Raw genomic sequence first — 13,898 nt, forward strand, 5'->3', positions numbered from 1 at the left:
TCCGCACTCTGCCCCTCGCCGCTGCCGGCCCCACTTCTGTGCGGCAGGGGCTGAGCGAAGAGGCCCAGGGGGCCTGGAGCCTACCTCACCCAGACAATGTTTCTTGGCTCTAGCCCTGCAAGAGCCCAGGATCCAGCCTTACCTAGGGCCAGGGGTGAGGGGACAGCTAGGAGGACACTGAGCCGGAGCACAGGGTCAGGCGGTGGGGTGCCCCAAGAAGGTTCAGACCCTGCCCATGTGGTCTGAGGCTACACCCGGGGTCTCTGAGCTTCGGGCCCCTCCTGGTGATCCCTACCCGGGCACCACTCCTGGAGGGCTGCGCCCCCTGGAGGCTGCTCCTGCCATCCCTGGCAGAAGCCTTGTCCCGTGATCGGAGCCTCTGCCCTGGGGTCCCAGCTCCAGGGCACTAGACGGGGAGGGGTGCTGGGGCGGCACTGGCTAGCAGGGCTCCTGACTTGGGGTAGGGAAAACCCCGTTACAGCCCCCCACGCACACATACCTTGTTTCTTCAGATCGAGGGGCTAATCTGAGCATGCCCCACCCACCTCGCTCCCCGGCAGCACTGCGCCGAAGCACGTGGGCGGTGGGCCTCGGGAAGCTGAGGCTCAGATTAAGAGGCACAGACTTAGAGAACCCTCACTTGCCAGGGTCATCTACAGCTCTCTCGGGGGAGCAAAGATCCCCCTGGTCCCTTCTGTGTCCTTGCTGTCCCCTTTGTGTCTGGGTACCAAGTGAACAGAGCAGGAGTTTTGTCCAGGTGGATTCCGGGGGTCCTGGCCGCCCATGGTCACCTGGGGCAGTCAGCCAAACGGACGGGGCGGGGGGCCAGTGGAAGAAGACAGGGTGTGGGTGGCTGGGGTCTGGGGTCTGATGCCACCGGAGGGGATGGGGGGGGTGGCCCAGCCTGGTGCTTCCTAGAAGTGCCCCACCCTGCCTGGGCACAGTCCAGGGTTCCATGCCCTTCGAACCACACTTGCGATCCCTATTGACAGGCAACAGGATAATCATTAACCACCGCCAGGGGCTGGGCCAACGGCTCAAAAGGCACTGGGCCCAGGGTGCCCCTACTTCCTCCTTGTGCCCCGAGGGCCAGCCAGGCACCCAGGTAAGAGCCTTCCCCGGGCAGTCAGACCCCCACATCCCCTGAGCCCAGGGCTGTCCTGAGCCCAGCCGCCTGCTGCAGGGGCCCCAGGCCTTCTGAGGAAGAAAGGAAAGGGCCTAGGCAGCTGCCGCGTGAGCCACGCAAGTCCCTTCCAGCCTTGGGCCCCCATTTCCCCCTGTGAGATGAGAGGGCCGGGACTCCTGCTTGGGCGGCCACCACCACTGCCTCCGCCAAGCCTGGCGCTTAGCCTTTCCTGGGCGTCTTCGGGAGGGCCTTCTGGGTTCAAGCGGGTGGGAGGTGTCCCCTGCTATGGTGTCTTCATTCACAGGCCTGTCCTCCCAGGCAAAGGACTCCTGCCCAGGGACCTCCCATCCCACCTTGACTGCATCCCAAGAGGAAGGAGGCCACTTCAGAGAAGTTGCCAGACAGGACGGACCTCAAGGCCCTGCTTTGTGACCTTGGGCAGCCTCCTTTGCCTCTCTGGGCATTTCCACTACCCAAGTCCACTCTCGAGGCTCAGAGTCCCAGGTCCCCTCTCCCCTCCAGAAGTTTTGGGTTCTCCAAAATGTCCCCTAGGTGGGGGTGGGATTGGCATTGGAACCTGTCACTGAAACCTCTTGGGCCAGATCCTGTCTGCGGAATGGGAGGGTGGGTGCAAACACACTTTGCAGGAGAAAAGTCCGCTCCTCTGGGGGTCCTGGGCCCGCTCAGGGACCACAGCCAGCAGCCCCTTCCACTCCCCACAGCGGGGATGGAACCAAAGCTTGAAGGGAGGGTGGCTTCCCACCAGTCAAGCCAGAGGGCAGGACAGGCCTCACAGGCCCTGATTTGCACGTGAGGAACCAGCCAACCGCTCAGAGAGGTTAAGCCACGTGCTCAAGGTCACCCAGCTCCCAGACCCCTGCTGGCTCTCAGGCCACTGAGGTGCTAAGTGTTCTTCCCGATGGTGGTTGTGACAGCCCTGTTCTTAGCATGCGGTCAGCAGCAGGTTTGTGTATCAGCATCAAGGTCCCTGTTCTCCCCCTGCCTCCCCCCTCACCGTTCTCTGTCCCTATTTGCTCTGTTCCTTTCCAGTTCCCTCCTGTTCCACATCTGCCTCTCTCTTGGCCTCTCTGCCTCACTCTCCTACTTTCTGTCTCCCCCCTGCACCCCCACCCCTCTCAGTCTTGCCTCCTGCTTCTCATCTGGGGCCATCCCCAGGAATCTGGGCCCTGGAGACTGACAGATGCCCAGCTGTCCCTCGCTGTCCCTCTGCCCTGCGGTTGTGGCAGGAAGGGTGGGCAAAGGGCAGAGGGTGGAGGCCGCCGTGGCCCAACCTGGAACTGAGGCCCCGCTCTGGTTGGGAAAGAAAGGAGGAAACAAGGAACTTGGGGACAGAGGGCGTGGGGGTGGCAGAGTGGGCAAAGGCTGCCCGGGAGCTGTAAATCAGAGCCACTCCCGGCTTTATGAGCAGAGCTGGGGCTGAGCCTGGACTTCGCCCAGAGAAGGGGGGGGCTGGTGCAGGGACTCGAGGTGTGGGCCGCGGATGATAAGGAGCCTCAATAAAAAGACCATGGACCCGATGGGTGGGCATGAGGTCCTCCCCAGACTTCTGCCCAAGGGCAGCTACCAGGCAGGCAGGGCCCAGGCCTCCAGCCGGTTTTCACCCCCTGTAACAGCAACTCCATGTGGAAGTGCCCACTGGTTCCAGTGGGGCTGCTGTTATTGGGGATGGGGGCCAGTATGCACGGAGGAGGAGAGGTGGCTGCTGCCCAGCAGACCAGCAGGGACCTCCATGGCCACGCTCCCAGGCCCAGCATGGCCAAGGCCGGTGGGCCGTCAGCGGGCTCCTGAGACCGAGTGCACAGGGCTCTGACCTATGAATTGACAGCCAGTGCTCTCTTCTCCCCTCTGGCTGCCAATTCCATAGGTCACAGGTATGTTCGCCTCAATGCCGGCCACCGGGACCTGTGGGGGAAGGGACAGGGCTTTGGGGACCCAGAGGGCAATGAAGACTTGCTGCCCCAGTGCAGCACTCAGGCCCAACTCCCTCCTGTCTAATTCCTACCTTTCCATTTCCCCTCCTGTGAGCCCGTGCTGCTTTAGGGCCCCACCTCTATATGGACTGTTTGTGGCAAGCCTCTGTGCCTTATCCATGCTGTTCCCTCTGCCTGGAACGCCCTTCCAGCTTTTTTTTTTTTTTTTTTTGGCCAGGTTCACCTTACTAACTGTTCCCAGCTCTGCCCAAGCATTTGCTGCTTCCAGGAAGCCTTCCTGAAGCCCACTTGATCCCCACTGCCCACCTGGGCGCCCCCAGCACCCTGTGCTTCCCCAGAGGACAGAACTCCCTCAGTGTGTCCATCCCCCCCACCACCTGGGAGCTCGGCTCCCAGCCCAGCCCAGGCCCAGGTGCGTGCTCGCTAAATGTCTGAACAGATCCTAAGCCTTTGTCTTGCACCCCAAGGAAGCACCACCAATGTCCCGTGTGGCCAAGAGGGGCCAAGGGCCCTGGGCCCCAGTCTGTGTCAGAACTCCCCCCAGGACGAGGACCCAGCCTCCCTCCACTTGCTCCCTCCCTGCCCCCCCCTCTCTCTCGGGTTCCCCACCCCCCCACCCCCAGGCTCCCCCGGCCCCGCCACCAGCTGGGCACCCTAGCAGTCAGGACCGCAGACCCAGGCCCCGCACCAGCTTCCCACACAGCCTCACTCCTGCCCGGCTTCGATACGATGCAGTTCTGGAGACATTCTCATTTGAATAAAAAGGCTTCTGCTGCCAAAAGATAAACTTTCCAGGGCGCCTGGGTGGCTCAGATGGTTAAGCATCTGCCTTCGGCTCAGGTCATGATCCCGGGGTCCTGGGATCAAGTCCCGCATCGGGTTCCCTGCTGCTTCTCCCTTTGCTTCTCTCTCTCTCTCTCTCCGTCTCTCATGAATGAGTAAATAAAATCTTTAAAAATATATATTTTAAAAGATAAACTTTCCAAAACTGGAAACATAGACCTAAGAATAAAGTTCAAATTGCATAATAATAGGAGCCGGTTCTTGTGCCCTCTCTGTGTGCTGAGCACTTGCTCACGTCAGTCCCCTGGGGTCAGCTCGATGACCTTGCAAAGCCACGGTCATGAGCCTATTCCGGAGATGAAGACACGGACTCATAGAGGGTGCACATCTTGCTACAGTCACGGAGTAGGGGCTCCTGGGTAGCTCAGATGGTTAAGCATCTGCCTTCGGCTCACGTCATGGTCCCAGGGTCCTGGGATTGAGCCCCGCATCGGGCTCCCTGCTCGGCGGGAAGCCTGCTTCTCCCTCTCCCACTCCCCCTGCTTGTGTTCCTGCTCTCGCTGTGTCTCTCTCTGTCAAATAAATAAAGAGAATCGTTAAAATAATAATAATAATAATAATAATAAAGTCACAGAGTAGTCAAACCTTCTCTCTCCATGGACTATGCGGCTGACAAGCATCCAGCCACCCTCTCCGGCCCTTATGACACTTTCACTTTTCCCAGTGTGGCTTTGCTCACACTGCCCTATCTGCTCCGGCTCCCTGGGCCCCCATCTCTACTGAGGCCCTGCTCAGAGGGCCCTTCCATGACTGCAGGAGCTGCCCACCCCCACCGCACCTTGGGCTCTGTAGGCCTCTCCCACCACCCCCTCATCTTATTCCTGTGGGGTTGAGAGCTCTGCGTTTTTTTTTTTTAAGATTCTCTTTATTTATTTGAGAGAGAGAGAGAGAAACAGCATGAGAGGGGAGAGGGTCAGAGGGAGAAGCAGGCTACCCGCTGAGCAGGGAGCCCGATGCGGGACTCGATCCCGGGACTCCAGGATCATGACCTGAGCCGAAGGCAGACGCTTAACCGACTGAGCCACCCAGGTGCCCATCTTTTTTTTTTTTTTTAAAGATTTTATTTATTTGAGAGAGAGAGATTGAGAGAATGAATGGGGGGAGGGGCAGAGGGAGAAGGAGACTCCCCGCTGAGCAGGGAGCCCAACGTGGGACTCGATCCCAGGACCCCGGGATCATGACCGGAGCTGAAGGCAGACGCTTAATGACTGAGCCACCCAGGCGCCCCTCTGTGCCCTTATCTGATATCCTGGTGCTGGTCTGAGACTCCTTGAGGGCAAAGTCCATGATTCAGTCCTCCTGCCTGCCCCGCCCCAGCATAGTAGGTGTTCAAGATACACTGGCCGAATGGCAAGGAGCTGAACTCTGACCTCTCGGGGCTGTCAGGCCACAGGCCCAGAGTACTGGCTTAGGGTGGAAGGTGGTGGCAGGCAGCCGCCCCTGCCTTGGGTGTCCACCTCCTTCAGCCTCCACGGAGCATCTGCAGCTCCAGCAGGTCACGTCCCAACTCCTGAGCAAGGCAGATCCAGCTGCCTCGGACTGGCTCCTCTCTCTCCCCTGACCTGTGGCCGTTTCCCGACAGGCCCTGGGCCTGTGCCCATCTTGCCTCGCCGGGATGCTGCTCCCACTTCCTCCTGAGCCCTCCAGGATGCCTGCTGCTCGCCGTCCCAGTCGCTGGTTCCCAGGCTGTTCTGTGAGCTCTCTTAGAGTCCCCCATGACAGCCGCCACCAATGCCTAGCTATTTCCCGCCCAGCTTGTGAACCCCGGGCGGCACCAGCTACTGACTTTTGGTTTCCTGTAGCCTCAGACTGGCACATGGTAGCATCTTCATAACTGCAAAGCTGCAGGACTGCCTGATGCGTGGATGGAGGTGCCTGGGGGGAGGCAGGCATCCGAAGCCGGGCGGTCAGCCAGCACTGGCAGGTGGGAGGCCCTCAGTGAGTGCCGGCCCTCACCCTCACCACACATGTGTGAAACGACAGGATGCCGACCAGGTGTCCGGAGAGGATATGCAAATTCACCGTTTGGACCCGCAAAGAAAGGCCGATGGGGGAAGGAAAGGTCAGAGTACAGCGGCTTTGATTGGGGAAGTCTCCCTGAGAGGTGAGTGCGAGTCCAGCTTTTGCTGAGGTGACTCCCAGGAACAGGTGGTGAGCACTGGAAGAGGAGGGAATAACAGGGGGAAAGGTGCTGAAAGAAGGAGGCATGGGGTTGGGGGCGGTGGGGAACTCGCTCTTCTACAAGCCTCACTCCCTGAAGCCACCACCAGGGGGTGCACTGGGTCGCGTCCCTCCCGAGCTGGGTGGGGCGGGTCCTCCCGGTCCTCCTCCCCAGCCCGTCCGAGGCGGGCGCCAGGCCCCCTCCAGGCCCCCTCCAGGCCCTCACAAGGGTCAGTCAGCGTCCTTAACACAGTGGCAGGTCCCAGGCACTCAGGGCGCACCTGGCACAAAGTGGGGGGTTCCTTGCTGGGACTTTTACAGCTGCTATTTGTGTATAAAACATAAATGTATAGTGTATATTTGTGTAATTATAAAGTAAGTCCCTGTGTAACTACCACTCAAAAAAGAAAATCCCTGGGGGCGCCTGGGTGGTGCAGTCGGTTAAGCTTCGGACTCTTGATTTTGGCTCAGGTCAGGATTTCAGGGTCCGAGGATCAAGGCATGGCGGGGCGGGGGTGGGGGGGGGTCCTCTCTCACCAGGGAGTCTGCTTAAAATTCTCTTTGCCCCTCCCCCCTCCACGCTTGCGCGCGCGCTCTCTCTCTCAAATAAATAAATTTTTCAAGATTTTATTTATTTGACAGAGAGAGAGAGAGACAGCGAGAGAGGGAACATAAGCAGGGGGAGTGGGAGAGGGAGAAGCAGGCTTCCCGAGGAGCAGGGAGCCCGATGCGGGGCTCGATCCCAGGACCCTAGGATTAGGACTCGAGCCGAAGGCAGACGCTTAACGACTGAGCCCCCCGGGCGCCCCTAAATAAATAAATCTTTAAAAAAAGAAAAGAAAATCTCTGTGCTTCAGAGCCCCCCCTCACAAGTGTCCTTCCAGGTGACCCCCTCCCCAGGTAAACACAATGCTGCCCTTTATGATCATCACTTCATGGCCCTTCCCTGGGGTTCACCACCCCACCCCCCACCCCCGGTGTATGCAGCCTAAAACAATATACGTTCATTCTGCCTGTCTTTGTTGGTGGTGGTATGTGTTTATTATCCAAATGGAACCCTGCCGCTGGGTCCGGCTGTCCCCAGGAGGTCGCTGGGGCCATGGTTTGCTCACGTTCAGTTCATTCACGGCTGTGCGGCATTCCACTGTATGAATAGAAAACAGTTGGTTTCTCCATTTTACTATAAATGGATTTTGGCACTGCTGGGTCGGGCATCGGGCAGCAAATGTAACACTGGCCCAGGCCCCGGAGGGCCTGAAGGAGGAGCACCCAGTCACAGGCCTGTTTTTGTTTTTGACAAAACAAAAAAGTTGCAAGAAAAGTACAATGAACACCCATCTACCCTTCACCGGGATTCACCAATAGTAGTAACATTTTGCAACATTTGCTTTCTCTTTCTCTTTCTCTCTCACACCTCCCAAATTTCCTCTGAACCATTTGAGAGGTTATACAGGTTATGACCCTTCACCCTTAAATATTTCAACATGTATCCCCCCCGCCCAAAAATGAAATCTCTTACACAACCACGATACAGTTACCAAATTTAGGCCTGGCGACAGTGAAGCAATACTGTGATGCGATCGAACATGCCATCCACTTTCTTTTTGTTGTTGTTTTTTTAAGATTTTATCTTTTTATTTGAGAGAGAGCACAAGCAGGGGGAGGGGCAGAGAGAGGAGAGAGAAAATCCAAAGCCGACTCTGTGCCGAGTGTAGAGCCCAACCTGGGGCTCCATCCCACGACCCTGAGATCATGACCTGAGCTGAAGAAATCAAGAGTCGGGACGCTTAACCCACTGGGCTACCCAGGTGCCCCTGCTATCCCCTTTCAAATGTCACCACCTGTCCCAATAAATGGAGATCAGACCTCACATGTGGTCGCCAGGTCCCTTCAGCCTTTTTTAGTCTGGAACTGTCCTCAGTTTTGCTCTGTTTGTCAAGATCTCAACATTTTTGGAGAGTACAGGCCAGTTGTTTTGTCCCTCAGCTTCCCCCCCTCCACCCAGTTAAGGAAGTCAAAGATGTCCATTATATCAAATTTGAGCAATATAGAAGTCAACAAAAATTGCCCCAGCTCCTATGATGCAAGCATAGCCCTGTAGACATTTCCTGTAATCACTCAAGTTAGCTGACATTGTTGTTCTACACACATTGTACATTAACTCATTTACTCCTAGAAGTAGGTGCTTTCCTTACAGCTGGTCCCAGAGACCTCAGCTCAAGCCTTACCGAAGATCACACAGTTGGTGGGACCGGAACCTGATCTTGCACTATCCTTATGCTACAACAGTGGCTGGGTGCAAGTGGGATCATCTCAACCTTCTGTCGACATTCGGGGCTGGATAATTCTGTTGGGGGCTCTCCTATGCATTGTAGGATGGTAAGCGGCATCCCTGACTCCAGCCCGCCGGATGCCAGCAATGCTCCCCAAGTTGCGACCACCAAGAATGTCTCGACATTGCCAGATGTTTCCTGGGGAGCAAAACCACCTCTGGTTGGGAACCGTGTGCGTGTGTGTGTGTATTGAGCCAGGCTGCACTGTGTTCAGTCTTGCAATCTGCTTTCTCAGTTATTGACTCCACGATCACTCTTAATTTCCTTTCTTTTTTTCTCGTCGCCTGTTGAATGGCTGCCAAGTGTTGCCAATCGAATAAATCATCAGTTGACCAAAAGACACATCCACTGCTGCAGCAGTCTTCCCACCACAAACTTAGTGGCTTAAAACAACCATTTATTAGCTCATAATTCTGTGGGTCAGAAGTCCAGAGTCTCGGACGCTGAGATCCGGTGTTAGCCCAGCTCTCAGCTGGAGGCTCAGGGGTAGAGGGAGTCTCCCTCCATGCCTGTTCTCGTTGTCCTCTGGCAGGGATTGGGCTTCCTTGCTGGTTGTCAGCTCTCGGCTCCTAGAGGCCACTACATTCCTTCCACGTGGCCACCTTCCATCTTCAAGCCAACACTGGTACATTGAATCCTTCTTGAGCTTTGAATTTCTGACTTCCTTCCTCTGCAACCAGCTGGAGAAAACTCTGCTTTTCAAGAGCTCCTGTGATTAGGTCAGACCACTGGGAGAATCTCGTATCTAAAGTCAACTGTGGGGGCGCCTGGGTGGCTCAGCCGGTTGAGCGTCTGCCTTCCGCTCGGCTCATGATCTCAGGGTCCTGGGATCGAGCTGGCGTTGGGCTCCCGGCTCAGCGGGCAGCCTACTTCTCCCTCTCCCTTTGCCCCTCCCCCCTCCTCGTGCACACACGCATGCTCTCTCTAATAAATAAAATCTTTTAAGTAAATAAACAAAATAAAGTCAACTGTGCCACTGAACATGACTTATCACAGAGTAGACCCATCAGTCACAATCCCAGGTCCTATACCAGCTGTGTACACCAGAGTGGGAAACCTTGGGTACAGCTTGGAATTCTGCCTACCATGATTAGCAAAGGGTGATGGGGTGTTTCAGGGCGAGGTCTTGGAACCAAGGGGCCAGAGGCCAGGCTAGCTGAGCAGGAAACGGAGGCTCGACGCCAGCTCTGGGAAGGGTCTTGCTGCATCCCTGCCCTTGAACAAGTCCCAACACGTTATTCCTGAGAACAAGCATGGAGCTTGGGCAGGACTGGGTCCTCTCAGCTCCCCAGCTCCCAGTCTCTTTTCAGATGACCCATTTTCATTGCCTGTACTTAGGGCAGGATGAAGAAGACGCAGGTCAGAGAAATGTTCCAGCTGGGCCAAAAGGGAAGTGAGAGACTGACTCCTGGCAGAGCCAGGTCACCTGGGGCAGCTGCATGGACCACCCAGCTCAGTGGGACTTTCATGGAGACTGATGTGGGGGAAGGAAGAGGGAGATGTAGGTCAGCAGACATGCCTGGAGGGTGGCCTTGGGCACAATGTCTGACCCCCATGGAGGTGTGGGTGTGAGGGGCTGGGCCAGAGGCCAAGGGAGCTGGGCCTGTGCCCTGGTAGACACGTGTGACACCCTGTTGGGCACAGAATTGCTCCCCAGCCCGCAGCCTGTGAGGCCCATGCAGAGGCTCAGGGTAGCCCCCCCCCCACTCCCGCCATGGGGCAACAGGGGCTCGAGGCTATGGTGAGGGAGAGTGAGCTGAAGCAGAAAAGCGTGCGTGAAGGGGACGCAAGGAGGGCAGTGGCCTGCACTCACACAGGTGGAGCTACACCTGTGGTCTCTCAGGCAGCAACATCTGAGCCCCTCAGGTGCCCCCTCAGACTGCTCAGATCAAACCTCCCAAATCTCGTCTTGTCTCTGACGTCGCCACGAGCCCTGGCAGCCTCTTAACCGCCCCACGGCCTCCTCGAATCCTCAGTGGCCCCTGCTGACCTCAGCATCGTCCTGCCATTTCTTCTCCTGTACCCTCCATTTCTATCAGCACAGAGTAAGGAGACCCCAAGACCCTGCCAAAGGACCCCTGATACTATCACTGTAGAAAGCAGAATTCTCATGTGCCAAATAATAAAACAACCTCCCATGGAGTCCCCCAACAGGATGTGTCCACAGCAAAGACCTGGAGGGCAGCCCGTAGGTGGTGCCTGAGCTGTCCCAGGGAGTTTAGTGTCAACACTGCATCCTGTGCTCAGCTGCAGCCCCTGCCCCGGAGGCCCCTGTAAGAAGGGATGCTGGGAAGCCCAGCAGTGGGTGGAGTGTCTACCACAGGTGCTCAGAGGCTTCTGTGGCTCAGCTCTGCAAAGCACTACTGGGTTCTGTATACACAGCACCCTGTCGATATGCAGCACGGGCCCCCAGGCTGCAGAGCTTACAGACAGAGTTCACCCCAGCCTGCATCTGGAAAGGAGGTTCTGGAAACCCTCTCCCTCTGCGTGGCCGCCCGCTTGACCTTGACCTTGACCTTGCAAATTCAAGATTTGAGCGTGGAGAGGGCGTTAAGATTCCAAAGGCCCAGCTTCTTCTTCAGCCTGAGTGACTCCAGGCAAGGCACTCACCATCCCTGGGCCTTGGGCTCTTCTCATTTGAGATTTGAAAGCAGAGATCCCGAGCAGCCCTGACACCCTGTCACCTCCAAGCTGGGCCTACCCCTGCCGCGGGACACCTTCAGAGGCCCCTAGAACGCAGCAACTGTCACCAGGACCCTAGCCCCATGGCCACATGCACTGCCGTACCCCTTCGGGAGAGAGGCTTCACAGGGTGCAGAGGATGCCCTTGCAGCCGGCGCTGGAGACCCCAGACCGCAGAGGAACAGACCTCCCCCTTTCTTTACCTTGGTTTGACAAAACTCGTCTGTTGGCCAAATCTACTCCTTCTGACTGCAAGAAAAGCTGGGTCTACAGACTTTCTCGGTAGGAAGAATGAACCACTCCTCATCCCAGGCACAAACCCATGTGTTTTTTTTTCTAGCCTGACTCTTCTACCATATTTGGACAAAAGTCTGTTTTTCTTTTCCCTCTCCCTTTTTTTGTTTTTAGGGGCCTTGTACATAGACCCTTTTGTAGACCCGGCCATTATGGGACTGAGCAGATCACCTCGAGGGAAAGCAGGTAGGTCTTTTCTGCTGAGAGCAGTCTCCGTGCAGACCTAGAGAACAAGGCCCACTTGTGCAGGTGTGTGTTTCTGAATTTGAAAGAAGGAAACCCTGGGAGTGGGGGACGGGCCTCATTTCCACGAGAAAGGAAAATATTTGAACGCTTCCTTAGTCTTTTGTCACGGCCCTGGGCAAAGACAGACAGAAAGTGAAATAGAGAAACCAAAAGTGAAATGCTTCACTCATGATTTACAAAACTCCCACCGAACAGAATCTCAGCCGGCTCCAACAACAAAAAGAGAATTAGGACATTTTCACAGTCTGGGAATTACTAGCTCAGGAAGCTGCCCAAGACCCGAGTGCCAACTCCATGAAATGGGGGAAACTAATTTCTGTCCTCTTGAGCCTCACTGAGGGGGAGAGATGCCTTCTTTCAGTTCTTTGCGCTCCTTGGAGAAAGTCAAGCCGCCATATAAAACAAACAGGGGCTGGAGTTTCATGTATAAATAACCCAGGAACATTTTGTTGTTTTCAGTTTTATCGGGCTAGCTATTCCCAGCACAGAGGACTCTGGGGAGATGTGAAGACCACGGCGGGTCAATGCGAACTCCGCCGAGAGGGGGCTTCCTGAAGCCTCATTCAGGCCATTGAACAACCACCTCTTTCAGGAGCCTCAGCCGCAAGCCCTTCCCTGGAACAGCCCAAAAACTACATCTCCGGGGTGGACCCCTCAAAGCGCCATGGAGGAGGCAAGTCCTTTGGCTTCTAAGGCTGGCCCAGGAAGTCTGGACTGGGCCCACCCAAGGCTTCTGATCACCAGCCAGCATGCAGCCTCTGGCGACAGCCCTGCCCAGGAGTTCTGGCCTTTTGAGGAGTCCACCAAGAAAAGAGTCTTGCGGCTTCTGGTTTACTGGTATTGATGAAAAGAATGCTAACGAAATCCCAAATAAAAGCAGTAAGCCAGAGGCTTAAGAGTGCAGACAGGGCTCTCCAATGGTCAGGGAGGCAAAGGGGGGAGGGGAAGGCGATGGATTGAACATTTTCTTTCTTCAGAAGGCACTGGGGCCTGATCCTACAAGGGGCGGGCAAGCAAAACCTCCCCTTTTGCCCTCTCTGGCTCCCACTTGACCCAGCTCCCCTAAGAACTCGGCTCATTCTCAGGTTTGAGTTCCTGCCTCCATCCCACATCTCCCAGAAGCCAGAAAGTTGGACATGGTGCATTTTAGATCTACCTAGGAGTCTCCCCCCAACCCCACCACTGCACCCCCCACACCCCCACCCCCTCCTCCTACACTTTGGTGTCCTGACACTGGTTACCTAACAATCACAGTCCCCCAAAGCTCTGACATCACCCACTGAAGATTCTCACCAACCTGGACAGCCAAGGGGGCCGATGTGTGGCCAGGAATGATGGCGGGGGAATGAGTGTAATGGAACAGCCAGGAACTGGTAAGGGGGGGGCCACAGGTCAGAGTAAAAGAGGGTGACTTGTGGTGACCCTGAGAAGAAAGCAGAAGTATTTGGGTATTTTAATTTCCCCTAAATTCCCACAAGATTTCATTGTTGCCCCACATTTCCCCTCCCCCGGACATAGGGAATTTCCGATTTCACTTCCTCAAAACTCAAGCGTCCAGGCCTTCCTGTGTACCCCTACCCTCTCCCACCCACAGATGCAGCCTCCTCAGAGAGGCCATCTCTTCTCCCCACATGTCCTATGTCCTTTGTGTCCCTCTTCCAATCCCCAGCCCCACCGGCCTGCGGGGAGCTCAGGCCTCTTGCTGCTGGTCAGATTTTCCCCAGGGACCTCTCCCTCCCTCCCCATTCTTCTTTCCCCAGTTACCAGCCGACCTCGGATGTTCCACTCCCTCAGCCTCCTCCACTCTCTCTCTCCCTCTCCCAAAGCAGATGAAGAAGAGGGGTAGGAAGTAGTATCAGGAAAGCAGGGGCGAGGAGGCGGCAAGGAAGGGTAGCTCGGACGGGAGGCGCGAGCCCCCCCCCCCCGCACCCCGCCCCGGGGGTCCGCCGATACTTCCGGGGAATTCCGAGCCAGCGGGGGAGGGAGGACCGTTCGTGGGGGAACTGCGGGTGGGGCGCGCGGCCGGGGAGCCGGGTGTCTAACTCGGCGTCTCGCGGATGTTGCAAGGCACGTAGGCTCTGGGACCTCTTCGCGCCCGACCCTCGCTTTCCGCCTTCCCAACCGCAACACTTGCGCGAGCTGCTCCACCAAGGGCGGGCCGAAAACAGGTGCGGTTGCCTCGGCACCCGGGCTGGGGGCGGGGAGTACGGCGAGCGGCGCTCGCGATACTTGGAATCGGCCAATGGGAGGCAGGGGAGGGGA

General features: G+C 56.7%; 2 long non-coding RNA genes across 2 annotated transcripts; one reads left to right on the forward strand and one right to left on the reverse strand.

The window, feature by feature from the left end:
* The first annotated feature begins 5,615 nt into the window (after positions 1-5,615).
* Positions 5,616-12,518, forward strand: LOC148162590 (uncharacterized). The gene is made up of 3 exons (XR_015766623.1): positions 5,616-6,025; positions 11,505-11,576; positions 12,096-12,518. It is a non-coding gene; the product is annotated as an uncharacterized LOC148162590 (long non-coding RNA).
* Positions 7,098-13,804, reverse strand: LOC114220260 (uncharacterized). Its single transcript, XR_015766622.1, has 2 exons — positions 12,934-13,804; positions 7,098-7,225 (listed from the first exon to the last, which is right to left on the reverse strand). It is a non-coding gene; the product is annotated as an uncharacterized LOC114220260 (long non-coding RNA).
* Positions 13,805-13,898: the final 94 nt, after the last annotated feature.

The sequence above is a fragment of the Eumetopias jubatus genome, unplaced genomic scaffold, assembly GCF_037043125.1.
Source record: "Eumetopias jubatus isolate StellerSeaLion01/CBP00866 unplaced genomic scaffold, mEumJub1_p1.0 scaffold_13, whole genome shotgun sequence".
Lineage (NCBI taxonomy): Eukaryota > Metazoa > Chordata > Mammalia > Carnivora > Otariidae > Eumetopias > Eumetopias jubatus.